The sequence below is a fragment of the Parasteatoda tepidariorum genome, chromosome 4 (assembly GCF_982258835.1).
Source record: "Parasteatoda tepidariorum strain Cologne lab strain chromosome 4, Ptep-v5.0, whole genome shotgun sequence".
Classification (NCBI taxonomy): domain Eukaryota; kingdom Metazoa; phylum Arthropoda; class Arachnida; order Araneae; family Theridiidae; genus Parasteatoda; species Parasteatoda tepidariorum.
The window spans coordinates 66,934,603-66,960,919 of NC_141758.1; the positions used below are offsets into that span (position 1 = coordinate 66,934,603).

At 30.7% G+C, this 26,317-nt stretch overlaps 1 long non-coding RNA gene and 1 pseudogene across 2 annotated transcripts in view; one reads left to right on the top strand and one right to left on the bottom strand.

The window, feature by feature from the left end:
- Positions 1-656: 656 nt before the first annotated feature.
- LOC147811028 (uncharacterized) lies at positions 657-13,355 on the bottom strand. Its single transcript, XR_015433104.1, has 3 exons — positions 13,295-13,355; positions 4,251-4,395; positions 657-1,441 (listed from the first exon to the last, which is right to left on the bottom strand). It is a non-coding gene; the product is annotated as an uncharacterized LOC147811028 (long non-coding RNA).
- Positions 13,356-13,706: 351 nt separating this feature from the next.
- LOC107450346 (ATP-binding cassette sub-family D member 3-like) overlaps positions 13,707-26,317 on the top strand; it is a 93,789-nt pseudogene continuing 81,178 nt past the window's right edge. Inside the window, exons 1-4 of the transcript XR_015433111.1 lie at positions 13,707-14,083; positions 23,317-23,353; positions 24,100-24,146; positions 24,522-24,573. The product of XR_015433111.1 is annotated as an ATP-binding cassette sub-family D member 3-like (transcript). The remainder of the gene's footprint in view (positions 14,084-23,316; positions 23,354-24,099; positions 24,147-24,521; positions 24,574-26,317) is intronic.

Below are 26,317 nucleotides of genomic sequence, written 5' to 3' on the forward strand. Positions count from 1 at the left end.
ACAGCTGCCAACCTTAGGAATCAAAAATGAGGAACACTATATGCGACAAAATTATACGCACTAATTACGAGAGTAAGATAAAAATCTAATTATTAAATCATAACATTAATAGACATATATTTAAATATGTAAATTAGTAAAACAAAACTATAAACACTATCTTTTGTGGGAAACTTATAATATTAATGTTTTATAATTAGGAATACCGGTATAATATATTAAAAACAAACATAACCTATTAATATATAATTATTTATCTCCAAATTATAAAACACTGGTAAATAATAATCTACATCATAAACAAATATTTCTGATGCAAGTGTTTAAATACTACAAAAAAAAAATTTCCAAAAATAATAATTTAGTGAAATAATCAGCAACAGACAGCTATTGGAATAATATTTTCCAATAAAAAGCTACTAAAAATTACTTTAGCACAATAATCACAGGATGCATGCTTGTGGCAATCAGAAAAAAGGATTGGTTTAAAATCAAAAATTTTATGAAAATTCAGAATTTTTATAAAAATATCAGATTGGATTTAAAAATTAGGAACAAATCCGAAAAATTCTGAACAGTTGGCAGCTATGCTATTGTCTGCTTAGCCAGCTGTAAAATAAAAGCATTTTTCTAGATAAAAAAAAATAGAAATCGTGTTACTTTAAAATTCTACAGTGGATCAGAATCCAATCAAAGACTTCAGTTATATTAATAACTGACAACCGTGCCGGAAAATAAAGAGCTTAATTATTTTTATGAATTTAAAAAATATACAATTATATTTAATACATATAGCAAAATCAATGACTGAAATGTTATCTTGTTACGGTACAGAGATATTCTTCAAACTAAATGAGACTCTGCATAAACCATTGTAGAAAATCAAGTCCTGGTAAATATATCTCACAGAAAAGCTTTAAGCAGACAATGCTGTGAGACCATTCCCCGGGACAAACATGAATCATCAGCAGAATCCAGGCAAAAGCTAGAAGAGAACAAGTTGCTTCAAATTAATATTGTAATCAAGATACCTTGTTAAGATTTCAACCAATGGTTAAGTATATAGATAAAAGCACAACTCTTCAAATTGTGAATCTAATAAAGGATTGCATACATTAGTTTGAATCAATTTGAATTACAGAGTGAAAGAACATTTAGCACAGAAGTATAAGTTTTAAGCACAGATTAACAGAAATTTTTTTATTATTATTAAATCTGGCATATCCATCTTTTTCCACGCATATGGCATACTTGCGACACTTTCAGAGTGGTTTCACAACTCTTTTGGGTGGAAGCATCACTCAAACTCATACTCGGGGATTTGACACATCTGTCACTTTAAAATCAAGACATAAAAAAGGAGTGTAAATTATTGCAACATTAGCTTTGTTGCTCGATTTTTTCTTTTTGCAGATCCCCAATTTAGTCAGGTTACTTACATCTGAAAGAGAGGGAAAGTGTCTGATTAATATTATTTAATATTTCTATTGCAGCATCAATCAGGGTTTACATATAAAGACTAATGGCTTTAAGAACAAGACAATCACAGGACATTACATCACAGCATTTAATAGTTAGTCACAGCACAGATTTTATTATATTTTCTTTACACAACATAAATGACCCCACAGCCAATTGTTCAGTTGGTGTGTGCACTGTTGAGTCACCGTTTACCCTAGAGACAGTCACGTAGGCTTCTTAAAGGCACGAGTCCATGATGGATCATGGAATGTGCATGTTGTGTTATCCCCACGCTGACTTTTAATGATGAGCCAGTACATGTTGATGTGTTTGTCCATTGTTCAGGTTTGATAGCACTGTTCCCAGTTTTTTAGTATCTAATCATCTAAATTCTGACGACATCACCAGTTCCTTAATGAATATTATTTTCTAAACCTTTTACAAGAATAAAAAAATAAAATCATAAATTAATTTTCTAAACTTATTACTATCTAGATCAAACATTAAATTAGTTTTTATTTAGAATGCAATAAATGCCACTGATAAAAACAAAAGTAATAAATATTTTTGAAATAATCAAAGTAAAAGAATATATATTATTAATAAAAGAGGAATATACTAACTGGTAGGGCACTGCCTCTTCCTTAACCACGGTGTGATTAAAGACAAATACTGATAAACATTAAAAGATCATTTAATTCATTCTGACTTTAATTATTTTATTAATACTGTAATAATTTATAAACAGTGCTGTACTAAAAGTAAACAATCCGTACTATAACAATACAGTTGGGGAAAAAAAACTCACAACGATTAAGGTATAATGCCACTGTTAAAAATATACAATTCTCCGAATAATCAAAACATTATAGTAATAAAAGAGAAAGATACTAACTGAGACACTCATATTAGCTTCTGTTGAGTCTAGATCTCATTTAAGCTAACAAAGAATAGAATTAGATCAATCTCCGTGCAATCTAAAATTTTTTTATAATCTCTTTTAGTGTTGAACATATACCCATTGCTATTTAGAAATAGCAATTGGCATTATTCATTAGCGTTATTAGCATTATTCATTTAGTATATTTTACCAAAGGCATTTAAAGTGGAAGAGTATTTATAATTCAGGTACAATGCTCTACACAATCTTCCCTCTGTCCTTTAAGGGTAGAACCAGAATCATTGAGAGAGAGAACTAGTCATAAAATATTCTATTGCAGCTAAAAAAATTTCTGCATTGTGTAAAGTAGCACAGATAAGAATATTAGAAAAAAACACTCTCTACTGAATATTTTTCTTTACAGCATCATAGTACTAAATCTGTTCAAGTACTGTCAGGGATCTGTCCAGACATTCTGTAAAAGGTCCGTATTTGTAAAATTGGGAAAAAATTACTTGTAATTTGTGAATATAAAAAAAACTTTAAGTCACATTCTTTCAACCAGGGTCCTGCTTTTGTGAATTTGTGCAAATAGGGTCTGTTATTGCCAAAAAAAAAAAAAAAAAAACTTTCTCAAGGAGTTTTTAAATTGTAAAGACTTACAAGATTATGCCCAACACTGTAAAATTATAATTAAAAAAATTAAAATTTAAAAAATAAACAGCAATTGCTGTTACTAAATTAGAGATGCAACATACAAATATTTGGTATTTTGCCTATACTGCTGAACGCAGAATAATCATTTCGGACGAATAAAGGAAGAAGTGTCTGCCGAAGACAGAATTTATTTAGATTACATCTGTCGTTCTGCCCCCCCCCCCCCGGGAAGGGTTTATTCGATTAACAAAACAATAATGAAGATAAACAAATTTGTGAAGGGTCTGAGTAAAGGATAAATTATTTTGTGAAATGTCCGTTTCTATGAAAAGATATTTTGTGAATAGTTCGTTAACGGACCCAAATCTCTTCGAAACAGATACCTGACTGTGACTACTCTTTCTTATTTGTATGGGATGAGTTCTGGTTATCTGGCTAAATGTCAAGACAAGATTACAATATTTTTATATTATTAGTATATAAAGTTGTGTATAAATACACTTCTTTTTTTAGCAACTTTGCTATGCATTCTTCAAAGATGTTTGCCAGTTGAATATGGCCCTGGCAGTTTAAATGTATGTGATCTTAACCAATACATTCATCCACAGATAAAGCAGATTCATAGAACATTAGCCCAAGTAAAATTCACAAAGTTTTAATTACTTCATTGAATCGCTTTATAGTGACGTTTTCAAGATTAACAAAATGTTGATGCATACACTGATCTTTCAGCAAGAGAAATTTCTAAACTCTTCGTTCGAGAAAAACTCAGAAATATTTCTGTATTGTGATCTGCCGTGCCAATTACAATCGCCAAGGTGCTAAACAGATTTTAAACTTGCAAATTTAATAACAAAAAAAAAAAAAAACACATGTAGATAGTTGTCCGGGGGTGGTTACGAGTTATACCTTCTGAGTTCCCTTCTCTTTTTATTAGTTCCTGGCGGCTGGCTACCCAGAATTATTCTTCCACAGATCACCAAACAAAATCTCACCAATAACCCCACAAATTTTATTAACCACAAAAGCCAGTTTTTTAAAGTTGGGCATTGTACCCAATTGCACATCATTAGTTCCTTTATTTTTAAGAAAAGCAAAATAAATTATTATTTTATAGCACAACCATAAGTACTATTAATAAAAAAATAAATAAGTATCTGAATTAGAATAGTTACACAAGATACTAACAATGCCAACAAATGGTTTAGATACATAATCATTGAATATGTAAATAAATTACATTTCAACTTACCAACATGAATTAAGACAAAAACACAATCGTCCCTTCACAACTGCACACTTAATTTGTCCACACCGATTCCAGGGTGTGCAAACATCGATATCCCATTTTCATTCAGCATTTAAGTTATTAGCCAAATACTTTGTCAGGGAATCACCTAGTAAAAAAGTATTTTATGAAGAGAAAGAAGAAATATGAAAAGTTTCCTTTACATTGTCCACATAAACTGTCAAAAATCTTAGGGCAATGAAAAAAATACAATTATAGATATAGTTTGAGAAGTTAAATAATTGAAAAAATTCAATTTCATATTAATATCCAATAAAGTAGGGGTGCACAACCTTTTTCAGTGAAGGGCCACATGCACAGCAGATTGACCAATGAAGGGCCGCATGCCAAAGTGTTTAGACCGACATATTGAAAGCAATTGTTGGTGGTGATTGTTATATAAACATCATTGTTCATATAACACTAAATTCTTTTTGCCGGTTAACCTTGTAATCTCTTTGCAGAAAATACAATACTTTAAAACGTTTAAAATTAGAAAATGCAAAACTGATTACTTAAGAAGGAAAATAGAATTCGAAAATCAGAATCAATTTATCAGAAAAAATTTAGATAAATTGAAATAATTAAAAAACTATGGAAAAATTGAAAAATTTTTTTATCACATTACAAAATACAAAAGTCCATTTAAACATAAATTTTAAGGTTACATTTTTTTTCTTCATAGAATTAAATTTCAAATAAATAAATATTCTAGTTATTAATATAAATTCAAGTTAAATACTTTGATTTAAAGAAAGTTTATTGGGTTAAAAATGATTAAAACTAAAACAAAACCCCTTAAGTGGAAAATAAGATTTAGCATTTATTAGGGAATGTACTTTAATTTTCAGACATTTTTATTTTAAATTAATAATTAGAGGCTGAGAGAGGGAAGAAAAAGAAAGAAAGAAAACACATTAAATTTTAAGGAACTATATTCTTTAATAATAAAAAACTATTAAGATACTTGTTTACAACTTTTTATGACGAATATATTTTTAACATGACACTTACTATTTACAATCAATAAAATTTACATTACTTTACGAAACTTATCTTGATTAAATTTTTTATACAGTTAAAATTTAATGATATACAAATCATTTCCCAGCATATAATCATAAATGATATAAAATACTCCAAGAAGGTAGAAAATGGTTTAAAAAATTTCTTAATGGTTATACTGTAATTTGCAAAATTTTTGAATATTGTGATAATTTTATCTACTTGATCATGTGACATTTTTTGAGCCATTAAATGAAAATGTAATGATTGTATTTAAATACTACTCTATAATTTTGAACAGGCCAAATTCATTCTGGAAAACAGTCTTTCGACAGAAACTGTTGTTGTGGGTAGTATTAAACTTAGAGCAAATAATATAATCAGTTTTGGAATTTGTCCTAGATGGGGTTCTTCCTTTCTGGGTTTTTAAATCGCGGAAATACAAATAGCGATGTGTTATATTTTAATTGCTTAAATACGAATTGCTATGTGTTATTTTTTAATTGCTTGAATACGAATTGCCATGTGTGATTTCTAAATTGCGTAAATAAAAAACTCGATGGTTGTTTTTCAAATCGCGTGAATACGAATCGTGTGGCTTTTAAATTGCGAAAGGACTACTCACTGTTGAAAAATAGGAGCCAGCTTACTAAGTATAATATATTGAAGACATCTATTACTACTCAAGAATTCACTTCATGGAAAAGATACAACTATATTTATTGAATATAAATCTTTAAATATAAAGTAAGAAACACTACATTCAAACAAACTAAACATAACTCTTTAACATCACATAGCTCTTTCTAAACATAGCATAAGAGAAGAAACATCCTCTAACCAAAGCAAAGATATAACTAACTAAAACAGAAACACCCACTTCCTTCTAGCTGAGATAACAGGAAGTGACACAGCCAAGAGGAAAATACTGTTTACATTTCTATTTGTTTACATTTTCCCCTACATTCGGCCCCCTTTTCCTTTTGCTGTGCTAAAAAGTTAAACAATTATTTGTAATCTTGAGTTAAGTCCTTAAGTATATTTTATTACAGAAGGATCGCATTCGTTCTTTAACCGTAGGCTTTGTTAACAAGTCTGCTGTATTGTTCAAAGTTCTAACATATCTTAATTCAAAGAATTTGTTATTCACATATTGTCTCACAAAATGGTAACGAACATCAATGTGTTTGCTGCGAGAGTTCTCAACCTCAGATTTAGAAAAATCAATAGCAGCCCTGTTATCACAAAACAATTCACAGCTTGGTACGTTCAATTTGAGTTTCTTATCAGTTAGCACATTTTTTAACCACACTAACTCCTTGGCTGACTCCGATAAAGAGATATACTCAGCCTCCATGGTAGAAATTGAAACACTTTTCTGTTTAAAGGTTTTCCACAAGATAGGGATATCACCTACATATACAATAGTTCCTCCTATTGACACTCTGTCATCTCTGTTTGATGCATGGTCTGCATCCGTGTAGCACTTTATTGACAAATCTAAGATTTTCGACAAATCAAGCATATTTTCTTTTGTATATTGCAGATACCCTAATAATTTCAGTAAAGCTTGCCAATGTTTGATACCAGGATTTTCTTGATACTGCGATAAAATATTAACAGCATAAGATATTTCAGGTCTTGTCCTACTTGCTATAAAGGACACACATCCAAGAACACTTCGGTATGGAATGTTTTCCATTTCTGCTTTCTCTATTTCTGTTTGTGGGCAATCCTGCATTGACAAATTTAATCCTTTAGCTATTGGCAATGAAACTATGGGTATGTTGTACCACTTACTAAAATGCTTCACTGTATTCTCTATATATTCTTTCTGGTGAATTACTAAATGACCATTAATTTTCTCAAATTCTATACCTAGAAGTTTCCTTGTTTCTCCCAAAACCTTTAATTCAAAATTTTGATTCAACTCTTTTAAAATTAGATCTACGTTCTTTTGACTTTTTCCCATTATCACAATATCATCTACATATAACAATAGCAACACATTATCTCCTGTGAATATTCCATTGCACCAATCTAATTTTTCAAGCTTTAATTCATATAACACACTAGTTACTTCAGTGTACCACTCACGTCCTGATTGATGTAATCCATATATTGCCTTTTTTAATCTACACACTTTTGATGGATCCACTACAAAACCTTCAGGTTGTGCCATATAAATTTCTTCTGTTAAGTCTGCATATAAATATGCACTTTTTACATCGACTTGACAGTGAACCCAGTTCATCAAACCTACAAAAATAGCAAAACATAGTCTTATGAGAGAAAAATTAACCACAGGACTATACACTTCGTAATAGTCAATACCCTGTTGTTGCTTAAATCCTTGTGCAACAAGTCTGGCTTTATGTCTCACAATTTTATTCGATTCATCGGTTTTTAGGTTGTACACCCATCTACTACCTATCACTTTAGTATCTTTCGGTTTCTCTACCAATGACCACACTTCTCTTTTCTTCATCGTTTCAATTTCCTCTTCCATTGCATTCTTCCATTTTTCACAATTTCTTGACTCAACTGCTTCTTTGTAGCTTTTTGGAATATTATACTCAATTAAATTTGCTTCATCTTCTTGTACTATGCTGACTTCATTTCTGGTTACTTTACCAGAATATTCATTCCTACCACTAAAATCAAATATATCTTTTTCAAATTTAATTCCATGACTATCACAATATTTCTCAATGTCATTTGATGACCTAAATCGGTTTTTAGACCCTTCTATGAAATAATAAATATCATTTCTAGATCCATCTGATCGTTTAGTTGCTTTTCTTAACCAGTTTAAATCTGATACCTTCTTGATGTTTTCATGACTACAACTTGAGTCAAATTCTGGCCTATGAATAATATCTTCATCACTTGATTCTTCTTCTTCATTCCATTTTGTTTTTCTTGGTGGTTTTCTACTTGGGTCCAGGATGACTTCCACTGAAAATTCATTTTCATTGAATTTAACATTTTTTGTTTCTATAACTTTACGATCTTCAGGTAAGTAGATACGGTAGCCCTTGGTTGAAAAAGCATAACCTAACATTATACCTTCTTTGGCACGCATTTGGAATTTCTTTCTCTTTTGTTTAGGTACACCAACATAAGCCTTACATCCAAACACTTTAAAATACATTACTGGTGGTTTCTTTCCATACAACATCTCATACGGTGTTTTCTTTCCTTTTCTTGAAATTCTGTTCCACGTATGAACAAAACAACATACTGCTTCATCCCACCATTCTTCATTCATGTTACTATCCTTCAACATAGATTTAATGGCATCCAGAGCAGTTCTATTAAATCTTTCACATACACCATTTTCTTCTGGCGTATAGTAATTAGTTCGCTCAGCACAAATTCCATGCTCTTCTAAGTATTGTTCAAATTGGTTATTGCAGAACTCACCGCCATTGTCACTCCTGATACACTTTAATTTTCTTTCAGTCAAGTGTTCCATCTTTGCATGATAATTCTTAAATTTCCTAAATGCTTCACTTTTATTCCTCATAAGGTATAAAACTACTGCACGACTGTAATCATCTATAATTGCCAAAAAATACCTATTTCCTTCTTTTGAAGTTTTCGGCATAGGACCACAGACATCCATATATACTACTTCAAGTGGTTGAGAAGTACGACTTGGAATTGATTTAAATGAGATTCTATTGGACTTGGCAAGGAGGCAAGTGTCACAATTTTCATCTGGTTTTTCTATATTAGGTAATCCCCTTACACTCTGGTTCTTGCTAGTTTCCTTAAGGTAGTCAAAATTAATATGACAATATCTCCTATGCCACAATGTAGCTATATCTGTTCCTGATTTACAAGTGCCAACATTAAAGCCACTATTTTCAGCTTTTGGAGTTCCAGTTTTATATCTATATGGCTTCAGGTAGTACAACCCGTCTCTTCTAGTGGCATAAAATAACTTCAACCAATCATTTGAATAAATCCATAATTTTCCCTTCGTTCCAACAAAATTAGCTCCTGCAGCTTCTAATCGTGAAATAGATATTAGGTTTCTTCGAATACTTGGGTTGTATAAAACATTTGTTAAAGTTATATTACTCATTTCTCCTCCTACTTTAACTGAAAATTCAACAGTTCCTTTTCCTAGTACCTTACTAGAAGTATCCCCAACAGCCAAAGCCATGCTTACATTATTTGTTTCTTCATAACTTGACATTAAAATTTTATTTTTACAGAAATGTGTAGTTGCAGCGGAATCCAAAACCCATATTTTATCATCATTTTCAATCATGGTTTCACCAACTTCCACAGAGTGTGTTGAATAAGTCTCAACTAAAGCAGCTGACTGATCATTGAAATTCCTTTTCTGTTTACCCCACTTTGACTTTACATTTCTGGCATATCTATCTCTACAATTTGCAACTAAATGTCCATACTTGTGGCAGTGATGACATGGACCAATGACTTTTCTATTAGTTTCTACAAATTTACTTTGAGATTTTTTTCTGTCTCCATATCTTTCTTCATCTTTACTTATAGAAGAAATGTTAAACGCACTAACCTCTGGACGAATATCAGCTTTCACTTGTGTAAGTCTGCTTTCTTCTCTTATCAGTTCTTCGGCAATTTTATCAATCGTAAAATCTTCATCCTTCCAACGATAAATTAACTGAACTATACCGGAGAACTCAGGTGGTAGATGCCTTATTGCTTGGAAGCCTTGAAACAACTGATTTAATTCATGACCTGCTTCACTAAGCTTCTTCACTGCTGTTTTAAGTCTAGCAATAAAAAGGCCTATACTTTCATTAGCTTGATACTTAATGCTAAAAAACTCATCAAGTAACTGAATGAGTCTGGCTCTTGTTTTTGGCTCAAAATGCTGAACCAATTTCTCCCAAGCCTTTTTACCATCTAAACAATCTTGAATAAGCGGTCTGAATTCTGGCTGAATTGCATAATACAATGTAGAAAATGATCTATCTCTTCTCAATTCAAATTCCTGTTTTTCTCTTCTTGTAGCTGAATCTTCCAACTCTTCTTCTTTTCCATCAATAAATTTCCAACAGCCTTTATCTAATAACAAAATTTTAATGTCTGTTTTCCACCTGTCCCAATTATCATAACTTAATAAGTTAAAGCCTTCTGGTAGCAAAGCCATTCTCTATAAAAGTTCTTCAAAATATATTTCTAAATATCAATACAAATTGTTCACGGCCCCCTTCTAAAATGTCCTGGCCCATAACCAATGTTGAAAAATAGGAGCCAGCTTACTAAGTATAATATATTGAAGACATCTATTACTACTCAAGAATTCACTTCATGGAAAAGATACAACTATATTTATTGAATATAAATCTTTAAATATAAAGTAAGAAACACTACATTCAAACAAACTAAACATAACTCTTTAACATCACATAGCTCTTTCTAAACATAGCATAAGAGAAGAAACATCCTCTAACCAAAGCAAAGATATAACTAACTAAAACAGAAACACCCACTTCCTTCTAGCTGAGATAACAGGAAGTGACACAGCCAAGAGGAAAATACTGTTTACATTTCTATTTGTTTACATTTTCCCCTACAGACTTTTACGTTTACTTTTGCTTAAATACGAATTGCTATGTGTTATTTTTTAATTGCTTGAATACGAATTGCCATGTGTGATTTCTAAATTGCGTAAATAAAAAACTCGATGGTTGTTTTTCAAATCGCGTGAATACGAATCGTGTGGCTTTTAAATTGCGAAAGGACTACTCACAACACTTGATTTTTAAAATGCATGAATATGAATCGCGATATATGGTTTTTAAGACGCGTGCATATGAATTGCGAGAAAAGTAGCAACGGATGATATTTTAAACGCCAGAACACGAATCGCGATATGTGATTTTAAATTCCGTAAATACGAAACGCGATGGATTATTTTTAAATCTCGTTAATGTTAATACGAAATGCGATGCGCAATTTTCAAATAGCGTAAATGCAAATTACGATGTATGACTTTTAAATTACCTGTGACAACAAAAAGAACAGGTTCGATGTGTGTTGTTAAACTTGCACGTGTTCATGGGACTAAAGAATTATGCCGTGTTTTGAATTATTTTTTTTGCAAAACGGACCGCGTTTAATATAAACACATCTCGTTTTTTTTTCCTGGGAAGGTGTTGATTTGCTAAGATACGTAATTACTTTTTAAGTTACGAAATAAAATTAAAACTGAATCGAATTTCACGAGTTGTAATATTATGTGAAAATATCAGATATATTCTAAATCACAAATAAAAATGCAGCAATAACAGGAAAGAAGAAAAAACACGTTCGAAAAACCTCTTAAAAAATGCGTGTTACAATCGGTACAACGCAGATGATAAAATCGGCACAAACAGAGCACGTAAAAAATAATTATTTTAATGCGCGATTCAAAACTCGCCTGCTGTCAAACCATAGTTTTAAAAATATCATAATCTTTTTAAATCACGGGGAAAACGTAATAACTACTAAAACAATAACCAAAATACTTTTATATTTCAGATGAAATTGGAGTAAATAAAGTCCATCAAAATTTTATGTAATTTAAATGCGGGATTTGAAATTAAAATGTCGCAATAGCGTATAAAAAATATCGGTACTTTCAAAACCTTGTATAAATGTGTAGCAATAATTTCTAAAATAACGATTGAAAAATAATTTGATTTGCGATAAAATCGTTACAAATAAGCCACGTCAAAAAATGGTTATCTAAGTGAGCGATTCTTTATTCGCGATTCGTAATAATATCGTGCTAAAATATCGAAGTTTTAAAAACCGGGCGGAAATGTGCAGCAATAACTATTGAAGAAAGGATTTAAAGTCATTTAGATTTTCCATGAAGTCTGCACAAATAAAGCGTTTTATAACTTTCAAAGATCGCTATTTCAGAAACTACTTGAAAATGGGTAGCAATAACTACCGAAAAGTCATTGGAATTGGCACATACGAAAAGCGTCAAAAGTGGTAATTAAAATTCGTAAATCGTAATAATGATGTATTAAAAATATTGGGATTTTTAAAACTATACTGAAATCCGTAGCGTAAACCATCGAAAAACTACATTGATTGAGATTGGGTGCGTCAAAAACTTAAAAGTGTAAATTTAAATTACAGAATTTTTATTATTATTTTTCAAAAACAAATATTTTTTTTTTTTTTTCATTTTGTTCAGATTGCGGATGCGGGCCGCACATCGAGGGTTGGCGGGCCGCAGGTTGAGCACCCCTACAATAAAGATAACTTAAATTTAAGATAACTTGCTAATCTGAATTATCTTCTAATTTATTATAGTATTTGTATTATGTATTTTAAATAAAACAAATTATTGAGTACAAATTGTTTTGCACATAAATGTGATACACCTATAGAATAAAATTTTTTTTTGAAAGTATGCATGCTCATAATTTATTCAATAGTTAAGACAACCTAAAAGAATAATAATGAATGCAGTAACTGTGAATGAAAATGATAAATATTATCTATATTTGTTCCATTTCTCTCAGAATTTTTTTTTTAGATTAGTTTACAATAAAATTGAAACAAATTATTTTAGACATGATCAAAACCCTCTTTACTATTTTTAAGAAAATTCAATATTAATCTTTCTATATAAAATAAATTTTAATTAGCAATATATTTCATAGAAAAAAAAGATACCTCTGTATTATGTCACTAAAATAAACATAAATCAAGTAATTTAACTAAATGAAATTTCATTACTAAACTGCTTCACACAATTTCGGCAGATCAAACAAAGGATTTCTAAGGAAGCAGAGAAAAACTTTGATAAATGAATTTTTATAACGATTTTCTTAAAATACATACATTTTACAAACTATTTACTTTAAAATCTAACGCGTGGTATTCACAGATATTTAATAAAATTCATTAATCTTTTTAAAAATTTCATGTAATTTTTTTACATTCTGCTATGAAACGTACACTAATATTATAAATCTTTAATTAATAAGAATTACCTGTAATTAAAACTTTCATGATGATAAAATATGAAATCCCGCGCAGCCAACTCACTCCGCCCAGTTACCAATTCCTAAATTGACCAAATATCAAAATCCTAACTCAGTCGAACAGGTCTATTCTCACTCGAGTATCATGCGAATGACAATCTGATTGGTTGAAAATATTTACATGCGAACAACTTGCCAATAAGGTACTCGTATATGTGAGAGTTTTCGCAAGCGGAGAAATCGCATCCAATGAGAATGACCCTGATGTCAACGTTAGCGCACAACCGGTTTCCCGAGGGGCTTCCGCCATTTTCACACGCTCAAAAATCGGGCATCCAAGCTCTTGGCGATAGAGTTCGTTTGGCAATCACCCATTTCATCTGATCGCCAAAGTTTAGGGTTATAAAACGGCTGGCATTCAAGACAGTGCGGACACAAATAACTAATTTCCGGAAAGTTTTTTTATAATATGTTGCATGAAATTTAATTTAACTGTAACTGTCTTGAACTTCTTTCTGCTTGTTTTGATGATCGGAAATAAAAAAGAAGCAAAACTAATATCGTCAAGGAACTATTTGTATTTAAAGCTGTAGTTATCCTTGTGTTATCGTGACTGGCTGATCAACTTGTGCAGGTCATGCAACAAGTGTATATTATTGGATAATTATCATTTTTACAATTTCAAAAAATGGCACCCGTGTTCAGTTAAGTAGCCGCTCGTAACTCCTCTGCTATTGCTGCATCAGTTGGGCTAGTTTATTGGGTCTCTTCAATTAGTTTAAAAAGAAGACAACAAAAGTTTGTTATTATTCAATAACATATAAATTATAATCTTTATATTTGATCATTGTCGTTAATAAGTATTTAATGAAATATAAATTTTTAATGCTATCAAATATTTGAATAATGATTAGTAATTATTATCAGTGAAATGCCTCTTATCCTAAACAGAGAAAAAGCATCTAAGAAAAATGAATTTTCATGGATGCCGTGTTTAATATAGTAACCACTTGTAACTCAGCTGCTATTGCTGCATCAGTCAACAATGATTCATTGAATCTGATGCTTCGATAGGTATTCATTGCAGAGTAAGCAGTAATTCAAGCTAACTGTAAATATACTTCAATGCCTAGGTATCAACTGGCTTGCTTAAATACTAATTTCCACAATTTTAAACATATAGCAGGTTCAAAGTAAGGTAAAACAACGTTAAGGAGCACAAAAAATATATATGTAATAACGGTGGATCCGCACCGATATTTTTTAGTAATTTACAGTCAAAGCAGCATGATTAACGAGTCCATGTTGTGCATAATCTTTTTTATTTAGTAGCGATGGTGAAAGCATACATCTCAGCCCCCTCCAAACTGGAGATGGGGAGAGACCCATTTCCCGTCTAAGCTGACGGATTTTACTTAAGCATGATAAAGAACAAAAAGCCACGCCAAAAACATTGCTCCTACATTATATAGGATGATTAAAAGTTGTGAAGAGGCCAGTCATTATTGCCTTTTTTTGTATTCTTATGCCTCATCAATTTATTTATTACTCATAGCAAATCGTTTAATCTTTCCTTATATGGAAGTGAAAGATCTTAAAATAACTTCTCTTTTGAAGTATAAATCTAATTATTATTCATTGGCATGTTTTTAGCCTTGAAGTCCCAAAATAGAATTTCTACCCTTATCCTTTACCAAAGATATTGTATGAAAACGAATGAAGTTTTAATGCTTTAACAAAAGTATTTAATTTTTGTATTACATATATATAACGTGCTCTTTAACGTTATTTTATCTTACTTCAGCACAAAGGTCGCCCTTATGTGTATTTATATAGCAGGTTGATTAATCTTTAGGAATATCTTAACAAGCAATACAAAGGCACGTCAAATATTATACATACTTCGATACTATTATGCGTAACTTTGATTCAATTTTTTCTTTATATCTAATTTATATCTATCAGTTTATTTTGCAATCCTATTAATATTTTTGAACTCGAATTTTTTTCAAAATCCTAAACTGTAAGAAAAAGATAATTTCATTGATACATAGAATCATCTAGTTTGAATATAATTAAGTTTTAAGGTAATAGGAATGATAGAAACAGAAAATTTAAACTATAAAAAAATTAAAACTATGAAATTTGTTTTCTTTTCTAATATATATATATATATATATTGAGATGTTCATAAAGAAGTTATCAAAGCATTATCCAGAGCCATAATAAGAGTGAGGCAAGGTTGATTTATTTATGTAGTTATTTAATTGTATAATGGGATATATTAAAACATTTTAAGATGATTGTTTCATTAGGTCACATTAACACAAAATTCCTTTCTTCTAAAGGCTCTGCATCCAATAAATCTGAAAATTTGTTTTTGTTACAAGCTTCATATCTTTGTTTGAATATGATTTCCTTGCCATTGTAAGTCTGCCTCTTTTATTTTAAAGAAGAAGAAAAATAGCAAGCCTTTAATTTTAAAAAAAGTAGTTTTAGACATTTTTGTAGTAATCATATCTCATATCAACCTTCTAAAAATAATATCAACTAAATAATTTTATTTCATAATGGTTGAAAATTAATTTTTAAATATTTGTTAATTAAAATCATATTTTTTAACAAAATTAAATAAAACCTTCCAAAGAATAGAAATTAAATTTTTTTATCTTTCATGAACCATTCAATTAATTTGATTATGATCAAATTGAGAAAGTTGCTTTTTAAAATTGCATAAGGGGACTTAATTTTGATATTCTTAAGTTGTTCTAACTTTATTGAACTGAAATTATAAAAAATATAATTATTAAATATTTTTTGTATATATGTTTTTACATTTATGATTCTTATAGTTAAATTAAAAAAAATCTTTTGAGTTGCAAAAATTAACTACATGAGTTTTTAAATTTGTGCAGACAAGGTTTTAAGTTATAGAAGCAGACACAAAAATGTACTTGTGATACCAGAATTTATCATTTTGACTATTATTTGTTTTAATTCAGAGATGGTGCTGCCATCACATTGCTTTTGGTAGTTATCTCCTTCTTAAAAGGAGTAATTAATATTCTAACCGGCAACGAGCAAGGTTGTTCAGCTTAAGCTCATTTGTTTATGTTTTGTTTTCCTAATTTTTAATAAATGTTATTAAGTTTAATCTTGGTATATATTCAATAAGTCCATTACTCACGAACCGCCGTGTCGCGCCCGCACAGGATTTTATGGATCGATTTGAATAATTATATTCTATCTCGAACTGCTTATATTGATAAATAAAAGATGACTTTCCTTGCGAGAGGCAAGAAAGAAGATTTGCTGAATATTGCCAACGAAATGGGCATTACGAATGCTGAAAATTTGAAATTATTGAAACTAAAGAAAACGAAAACTACGAGGAAGATTTTGTGAAATAATTGTTGAGTTCTCTTATAGAAGAAAGAAAATGTAAGGACGAATTAGAAGAAAATAGACGAAAAGAAGAAGCTGAAATGGAATCGGTAGAAAGAAAACGAACCCAAGAAATAAATTTTGAATTAGAGAAATTGCGTCTGCAAAATGAATCAAGAAGTAGTGAAAACGGAAGGAGCAAAAATGATCTGATAAAACCGAAACTGGAACTTCATAATATTCTTCAAAAGTTCGACCCGAAAATAAATGACATCAGCTTATACCTGGTATTGTTCGAGAGACAAGTGAAACGAGTAGGAATTAAGAAAGAACTGTGGGTATCGCATTTAATAGGATTACTGCCGTACGATGTCGTCCAAATTATCGCCAGAGAAGAAGAAGAAACAACAGATGAACTATTGTTAAACGATTCAAAATGACGCCCGAGAAATTCAGACAGTTTTTCACAAAACATCAGAAAAAGCCAGAGACGAGTTGGCTTGATTTCGCATACAAACTAAGTAATTATTTCAACGAATGGATAAGAGGATTAGAAATAACAGCATTCGAACAACTTTGTGATTTAATGATTACGGAACAAATTAAAAGAAAAGTCCCTTTGGAAATGAAAGAACATTTTATTGATGTCTGGAGTAATTTTAAAATTCCGAATGATTTATCCAGTAAATTAGATGATTACGAAAATGTTAGAATGAATATGTAAACAAAACCGAGAGATTTCCAAAAAAAAAAAAAATTTCAAACAACCAAGTTTCGAACGAGAACAGAGAATCCAAACAGAATCGAAATATATCCCCCCATATGCTAGACAGCAGAAATTTAGAAGTTTTAAAAAGGAAGAAAATACAACAAGAAGAATTACAAAAGATTGTTATATTTGTGGCGAATCCCATTTCTCAAGAGAATGCCCAAAACGATTTAGTACAGCGGTGGATAATTCGAAGAAAAACGAAGTTTTAACAGCCAAGATTCGTTCTGAATTATTAAACGGGAATTCCAACCTTGAAATTAATTTACATTTCATTGATGTTCTAATTGACAACAAATCATCGAAAGCTTTGATAGACAGCGGGTGTCAAATTCCAGTGATACATGAGAATTTAGTTTCAAAATCGAAAACAGAAAAGGGTAAAATTATGCTTAGTAGCGCATTCGGAGAAAGGATTGACGCCGATCTCATGAGCTTCCAAATAGTCTTGAAAAAAGAAAATACTATGTTTAGAGCCAGTCAAAATTCTCGCTGCTGTAACAGATAGAATTCAAGAAAATTGTATACACTCCTCCGAACATTTTGAATTTAATTGAAAATAATGAAGTCGTTACCATGACAACCAAGGCTGAACAAAAAGATGCGAACGAAAAAAAAGAAACACCTACATTTCGAAGAAGACATACTGTGTGGTCAAATTAGTGAAGACGTCATAATTAAAGACGGAGCTTGTGACTCAGAAGTGCAATTGAATAGCGAGAGTGAAGCAATACAATTTAAAAACAAACAACAAAATTGTACGTCCCTAGTAGATGCCTGGCGCTATGGGAAAATTAAGAAGAACGGTTATTTATTTATTGATAAAGGAATACTTCACCATAAAGAAAACATCTTAGGACAGCCTACTACTCAGCTGGTACTTCCAAAATGAAAACAGAAAAAAGTCCTTGAACTTGCTCTTGATTCAATTTTTGCTTTTCACCTAGGAATGAAAAAAACAAAAGAAGGAGTTCGGTATTCTTTTTATTGGCCCGGACTTGCTAAAGATGTTGAAGAATATTGTAGAACATGCAAGGCGTGTCAGTTAAGAAGCCCAGAAAGATGTACCGATAAAATTCCGCTAACTCCTGTCGTAAGACCCAACCTACCATTTGAAGTAGTGAATGTGGACATTATTGGACCTATTGATCCACCTTCTGCCAGAAAACATAAATACGTTTTATGTTTAGTTGATCAACATTCACAATGGTCAGAAGCGATCCCTTTACGATCTTTAAATGCTAAATGTACTTGCAACGCTCTTTTGGAAATTTTTAGGAGGACCGGAATACCCCGAATGATCGCAAGCGACCAGGACACCAATTTCGTATCAAAAATGACACAAGAATTCATAAACTGTCTCGGATCGTCACCCAGATTATCAGTTCCAGGATATGCTGCAAGCAATGGCCTAGTAGAACGATATAATAAAGTATTAAAGAATGCTCTACATCACGTAATTCGTACAAATCCACATGATTGGGACAAATGTTTACCTTTTATATTATTCGCTTACAGAGAAGTTCCCAACTGCACTACTGGTGTATCACCCTTCAAACTCATGTATGGAAGCAAGAGGACCACTCAGTGTATTGAAGTCTAGCTGGTGCGGAGACATTCCTATCCCTTTGAATATGAGTAAATCTATAACTGATTATCTGCAAGAATTAAAAATTAACCTTGAACAAGCAGCAGAACAAGCAAAGTTGGTAGCAGAAGGAAAACAACAAGCCTATTCAGATTACTTTAACCGGAGAACAGCCTGCAAAAGTTTCAAGCCTGGAGATCTAGTATACTTGCTTATTCCAGATAGCAGCAATAAATTATATGCTTGATGGACTGGACCTGGAGAAGTCATCAGACACTGTCCGCCACATTCTTATATGGTTAAACTACCAGACGGTCGGGTTAAACATGTTCATGTAAACAAGGTGAGACGATATCAAGCTCAGACTAATGCCATTGGTGTAATTTTTGAAAATGAAGATGAATTTGGAGAAATCTTAACGATTCCGGAAAAGGACTATTCCGTGCTAACAAAAAAGACAAAAATCAACGAAGAAATAGAACTTAATCATCTAAACGCCGATGAAAGAAGAAAAATCGTGTCTCTTATGTGCCAACATCAAGCACTTTTCACAGGTAAAATAAGGAAAGCTAATGTGGAAGACCACAAAATTCGACTGATTCCTAATAAAGAATGAAAGAAGCCTTACAGTGGCGTACGCAGAATTTTTTCAAGGGGGTGTTCATAATTTTCTGAAACTACTAAGAGAAATTCGAGTCTGTAATAAAGCACTATTATTTCCCTAATTTAGACAGCTAGATAATTTTGACTTTTTATTTAAACAACATTGTTTAGTTAAATTTTGATTTGATTTTTTAAGTTTAAGAACATAATGTAATATTTTCTGAAAAAAGTCCAATGTAGTAACACTTTGAGGGCCACTTTCACATTCATCAGATTTTGTTATGCTAGAAACGTTTTCTTCAACGGAAGTATCACATTTCTGTACAACAGAAAAACTTACATTGGTATTAGATGCTGTCACCTCACTAAGTTCAGGTCGTGATTTTCTCTCAAAGTAATTAAAAATTGTTAAATTCTTGCTTTTGACATCCTAAAGAACAGCAAATATATATATATCACGTGATTTTGGTTTCAAAAGTACAACCCTATTATAGTAAATGTTTTTTCTGTATTCTGAGAAATACCATGTGAAAAAAAAGTAGGCATGAGGCACATAAAAATATATAGTCTTAAAAAATAATAGCTCGCATAATTTTTATTTTTGCCATTTTGTCTGAGCTCAAGGGGGGTGTTTAAACCCCTCCCTTGCGTACGCCACTGAAGCCTTATATTTACAGAATTCCTGAAGCGTTGAAACCAAGAGTGGATGCTCGAACTAATGCCATTGGTGTAATTTTTGAAAATGAAGATGAATTTGGAGAAATCTTAATGATTCCGGAAAAGGACTATTCCGTGCCAACAAAAAAGACAAAAATCAACGAAGAAATAGAACTTAATCATCTAAACGCCGGTGAAAGAAGAAAAATCGTGTCTCTTATGTGCCAACATCAAGCACTTTTCACTGGTAAAATAAGGAAAGCTAATGTGGAAGAACACAAAATTCGACTGATTCCTAATAAAGAACGAAAGAAGCCTTATTTACAGAATTCCTGAAGCGTTGAAACCAAGAGTGGATGAACAGATCGATGAGTTGTTGAATGCAGATTTGATTGAAGAAAGTGATGCTGATATCGCACACCCTGTAGTCTGTGTTTGCAAGAAAGATGGAAGTTTACTTTTATGTATCGATTATAGAACTTTGAATACAGTTACAAAACCTGATGATTTTCCTATGGAGAATTCTACAGATCTAATGTACTGCATAGGGAAGTCAAATGTAATAACTACCTTAGCCTTACTTAAGGGTTATTATGCAATCCAATGGATAAAGAGAATAAAGAGTACACTTCATTCAAAACACATCCGGCCCAATACCGATTCAAAGTTATGCCATTTGGTTTGAAAAATGCTGCAGCTACTTTCCAGAGAGTACTGAACAATGCCTTAAAAGAATTTAAAGAATTCTCTAAAGCTTACTTAGATGACATAGCTATATTTTCTCCTGACTTTACAACGCATTTACAACATCTTCAGAAAGTGTTTGCCAAACTAGAAAACCTCGGATTTACTGTGAATTCCAAGATGTGCTTCTTTGCCAAATCTCAAATTAAGTATCTTGGTCATATCATCGGATCTGGGAAACATCAACTTGATCCCGAAAAGGTTAAGGCCATCCGAAACCTTGAAACCCCTAAGACGAAAACACAATTGAGAAGCCTGCTAGGTTTGTTTAATTACTACCGAGATTATATCCCTTGTTACGCAGAAATAGCTTACCCACTCACAGAACTCACAAAGAAAAGAGCACCTGAAGCACTGGAACATTGGAATGAAACACATGAGAAAGTTTTTATTGAGCTTAAAGAAAAATTAAGTTATACTCCGGAGCTATACACACCGACTAAAGACTTGCCATTCATTATCCATTCTGATGCTTCTCAAATCGGGATCGGAGCATGATTAGCTCAACAGAGTGGTGAGAAACATTGGGTGTTTGGTTCAAACATCAAAGTGATTACCAATCATAACCCCCTCGCTTTTGTGGTGAAAAATGCACCACAATCATTAAAATTACAAGGTTGGGCACTTGCTCTTCAAAAATATAATATACAGGTCGTTCACTGTCCAGGATTAAAATTAACTAATCCAGATGCATTAAGTAGATTGTTTACTTCATAAACAATGTTTTTAATTTTGGATTATTTCTTTTTTTTTCTTGTATGCTTGAAAGTAAATATTTTATTCATCAACCTATAATAGATTTTATAACAAGTGCTTAGAAACTCAGTTATAGGTAATTAAACATTTTATGAGATTACTTAATTTTCAAACTTCTATTTTACGTAATATAATAATTTTTAACATTTCAAATGTTTGTTATGTAATTTCAGCTAATTGAGTTACATAAATTAAACTATATTTTGAGAATAAGTGTATAATAATTGATGATATATTTCTTTTGAGATTTGATATTTGAAACCTTCATTGAATTGTGTGTATTATGTTATTTTTTAGTACGAACATACCCATTTTTGTGAATAATTTTGGTTGAAAATTAATTTTGAATTTTAATTCTTTGGTATTTCTTAGCTTGATTTTCGAATCTAATAATTTAGATCAAGTAATTACATTCTGAAGCATTTGTTAAGTATTTCCAGCAAATGTGTTTAGGGCAGTTCATGCTTTTATGTGGTTAAATGTTTCACATGTTTATATTTTTATTATTTCTGTTTATTATGCTAAATTCTAATTTTCAGTGTCAGTTTTGTATTTGAATTTTATTTAAAAACCCAAACCCATAGCTTGGGGGAAAGGTGTGATACCAGAATTTATCATTTTGACTATTATATTTGTTTTAATTCAGAGATGGCTCTGCCATCTCAATGCTTTTGGTAGTTATCTCCTTCCTAAAAGGAGTAATTAATATTCTAACCGGCAACGAGCAAGGTTGTCCGGCTTAAGCTGATTTGTTTATGTTTTGTTTTCCTAATTTTTAATAAATGTTATTAAGTTTAATCTTGGTATTTATTCAATAAGTCCATACTCACGAACCGCTGATACTACAGTACTTTCTCTGAAGAAGCCTATTTTTTTTTATGATGGATTCGGATTCTTCACCTTTAAATTATAAACAAACAAAGCTCTTCTCATTTTTTAAAACTAATTTTTATGGTATAAAATTAAATGCAAACTGAAACAAAAAACTTAATTGTTTATTTATTTAAAATAGTTCTATCACTCATAATTGATAAATTTGTTTTTACACATAATTATATCTGTAGGAATCATTTTTATTGAAATTACTGAATTTGACAGTAAAATGGTGGTCGATCTGGTTTACATGACGCCTACACAAATGGCATTTCTGTTCCTAGAAACTGACATTAACTAAAATGAAAATCGTTTGCGAGAAATCGTGTACCCTCGATAGACAACGAAGGTAATCCCTAAACGATGACCAACCACCATTTTACTGTCAAGCAGAGAGCAGTCGTCACAAGAGATTTCTCTGTGCTATAAAACTTTTCATGATAATTTAAAACTTTTCACAAACAATGTTCGTGTAGGATTATGCATATCTGAATGTTGGTTTTGCTTTTTGCTTATTTCAGCTTATCTCTGGAAATATTTTATCAAATCAAAGAATTTATAAAGTCATAATTATATAAAGAAAGAAATTTTATTATAAAAACTAACATACTAGTACCATTTTTTGCTACTTATATTTATATATTTCTTTTGATACAGAGCTGATGTTGATGAAGTGGCTTGTGCCTATGCTCAGGTAAGTTCTCTTTTAATTTTTATTTTTTTTTTATTCTATTTCAATTCTCACAAATGAACTTAACATTTGAAAACATAAATACACTTAGTAACTAAAATATAAACAAATGGCAAAGAGCTCTATTCTAAATAAAAAGACATCAAATTCTGATTAATTATCAGATGAAATTTAGTGGTGTTGCTTTTCAACTCTTTTCTAGATATCAAACAAATTTGAATTTTTTCAGGCCCTCTTTCCTCAATAGTAATTTATTTGATTTTGAAGGCTATTTTTACGTTTTCATTGCTAAAATATTAATCTGTTATTCTTAATGTGCATGCTTTTTTACATAATTTTGCAGAAGTCTAAAAATATTTATTATATGCAGTGATTACAGACCACCCTGTATATTGGGATAATTATAGTTTGTGTTAGTTTCACTTGGCAGCATCCATTAGCTTGGTCAGTCTATTTCCATTATTTATTTCCCGTCACCTTGTATAAATATTTGGCTACAAAAGAATATATTAAACTCAAATGTTTAAAAAAAAATTAAAAAAAAAAAAAAAAAAAAACAGTTTAACACTACTGGCACCTTTTTGTAGAAAATATGCAACAAGTCAACATTTAGGTCCTAAATTGCATTCTTAAGATTTAGTATTAGGTCTTAAAGTTTTAAATTAGTTTATTTTTTTTAAAAAGAGTTTATTAGTTTATTGTTCTTGCATATTTCTACTCAACATATTAAGAATTTTATTTTTTCCCAGAAAGAAGAAAAGAAAGAAAAAGTCCAAGTTGATGCAAAATTTTTTAGGTGGAAACTCAGTTTGTTTTATGATTTGTTTCAACTTTTTATTAGTATGTTGCTTTTCTTAACTAAACTTTTGGACATTCTACTATACCTTTATAAAATGCTAATGTCATGTATTGCAATTGACAATTTAAACATTATTTATATGTTATAATTTTAATTATGCTGTGGATTCGTAGATAATTCCTGATATATGTTATTTGTGAATTCATGAGTAGGCTCACCTGTGATTCTCATAAATTATGCTTAACTCATAATAATTGCAACAAAAAAAAATGTGGACTGTGGTCCAATTAGAATTATTAGATCATAAGTATTCATTTAGAAAATTTATTTGAAGTATGTTAATAAATTTGCTTGTACTTTTATTTATTTTAGGTAGCTGAAAGCAGTTTTGAAAATTATTTTACCTGGTGTTTTTAGCTGGGAGGTAAATACTCTCTAATTCAATTAACTTGATCTTGTTTATTTGTTTATTGTAGATCCTTTTTTAAAACTGTTCATTACAAAAAGTATTTTTATTAGTTGAAAACTTTCAAATACATGATAAAGAGTGCTTTAGACAAAATTAATAGTTGAAATTTATTAATTGCGTTTAAGAATAAAAGTTTCTTTAAAAATTTTAATGCTTTAGTTTTTCCCCTTACTACTTTGAGAGAAGCAATTTTTCTTCTTTTAGCTAAGTTTTTAGATCGTATTTTCGATTTCGATGTATTAAAAAGTATATGTACCATTATTTTTATTCATTAAATGTATACCTAGAGGCTTTTTATGCAAAATGAAAAAGAAGGGATACATATATGACCAACATTTGCTCATGAAGACAAGTTTGCAATCAAATTATGTTGATTAGCGTTAAAAAGTTATGGTTTAGAAGGTTTTTTTTTTCTGTGTTAAAAAATAGACTGTAGACTTCTAATTTTGAAAGAGGTGGAGAGAATCAAGTTTGTTTTGAAACATACACTTACCTTAATTAAGTTTAAAAATATAAGCAACCTGGCAGCAGAATTGAGAGAGTGACTCTGCAGCACTATCTTTATAAATCCAAATTTGTCTACAACTTTAACTCAGTCAAACAGAAATTATTGTTATAAAAATTCAGCTTAATCGAACTATGTAGGAAAATTTGCTAATATAAGATCCTTATACTTAAAAAGTTTATGTTGTTTTAATTTAAGTTTAATTTTACACAATGAATAAAAAACATGGAATAAATCCTTATTAAGTTAAGTTTTATCAAGTAACAAAGAAACAAAATCTCCTTTTTTGTTCTTTCTCATGTTCTGTCCATTCAGCTTTTAATTTTTATTAGAAATATAATATTAAATGTTTTAACTACTGCGCCTGCTGCTGTTCTTGAGGGGTCTTAGTTATCGGAGTATCTAATAACTATTTATTTTGTATGTTTACTTAACATTCACAAGCATTTTGCATATTTTCTGCCTAGAATTCTAAAAAAAAAGGTTAAACTATTTCTGTACAGAAATACAGAAATAGTTTAATTTTTATGTAATAGTCTATTCTGAACTCTGAAGCATGCTATATTATTTGTGACAATGATAACATAACTGACAAATGAGTGTTTACATTCAATAGAGAACCATTGCTCTGCAAGACCAATTAGTTCTTTAGCTAAAAGGTTTAGTTGTGCTTGTTTTGGTTAGCAAATGCTAAACTTTTAGGCTATTTTATTAATGTCTGCTAACAACTTTCTAATATTCTAGCCAATGTTAACGATTGTATTCCCAATACTTTAATGCTAATTTTAACATAAAACTTAATATATCCATTTACTATAACTCTGATATTCCGCTTAACAAAAATTAGTTATACGGTGATAATTATTGAGCTTCATAAAAAACTTGATAACTTTCGAACCGTTAACGAGATTTGGTTAAAATTGACGGTTGAATGCAGGTTGTGTTGTTAATTTATTTCTTCAGTATGCACACTTTTTTTTTGGTGAACAATGTTGAATTACAGAGTTATCTGAACAATTATCAATTGTCAAATGCCTCTATATGAGCAGTAATTAGGAAACTTGTGGCCAAGTGCAAATGAATAACAACCAAATGAAGTGTTATAATAATTAAGAAACAACAATTACTGAAATTTTCAAAAGAAATCCTCATTACCTAAAGTGTCCCAAATCATTAAAAGCTACGGTTTGTGTT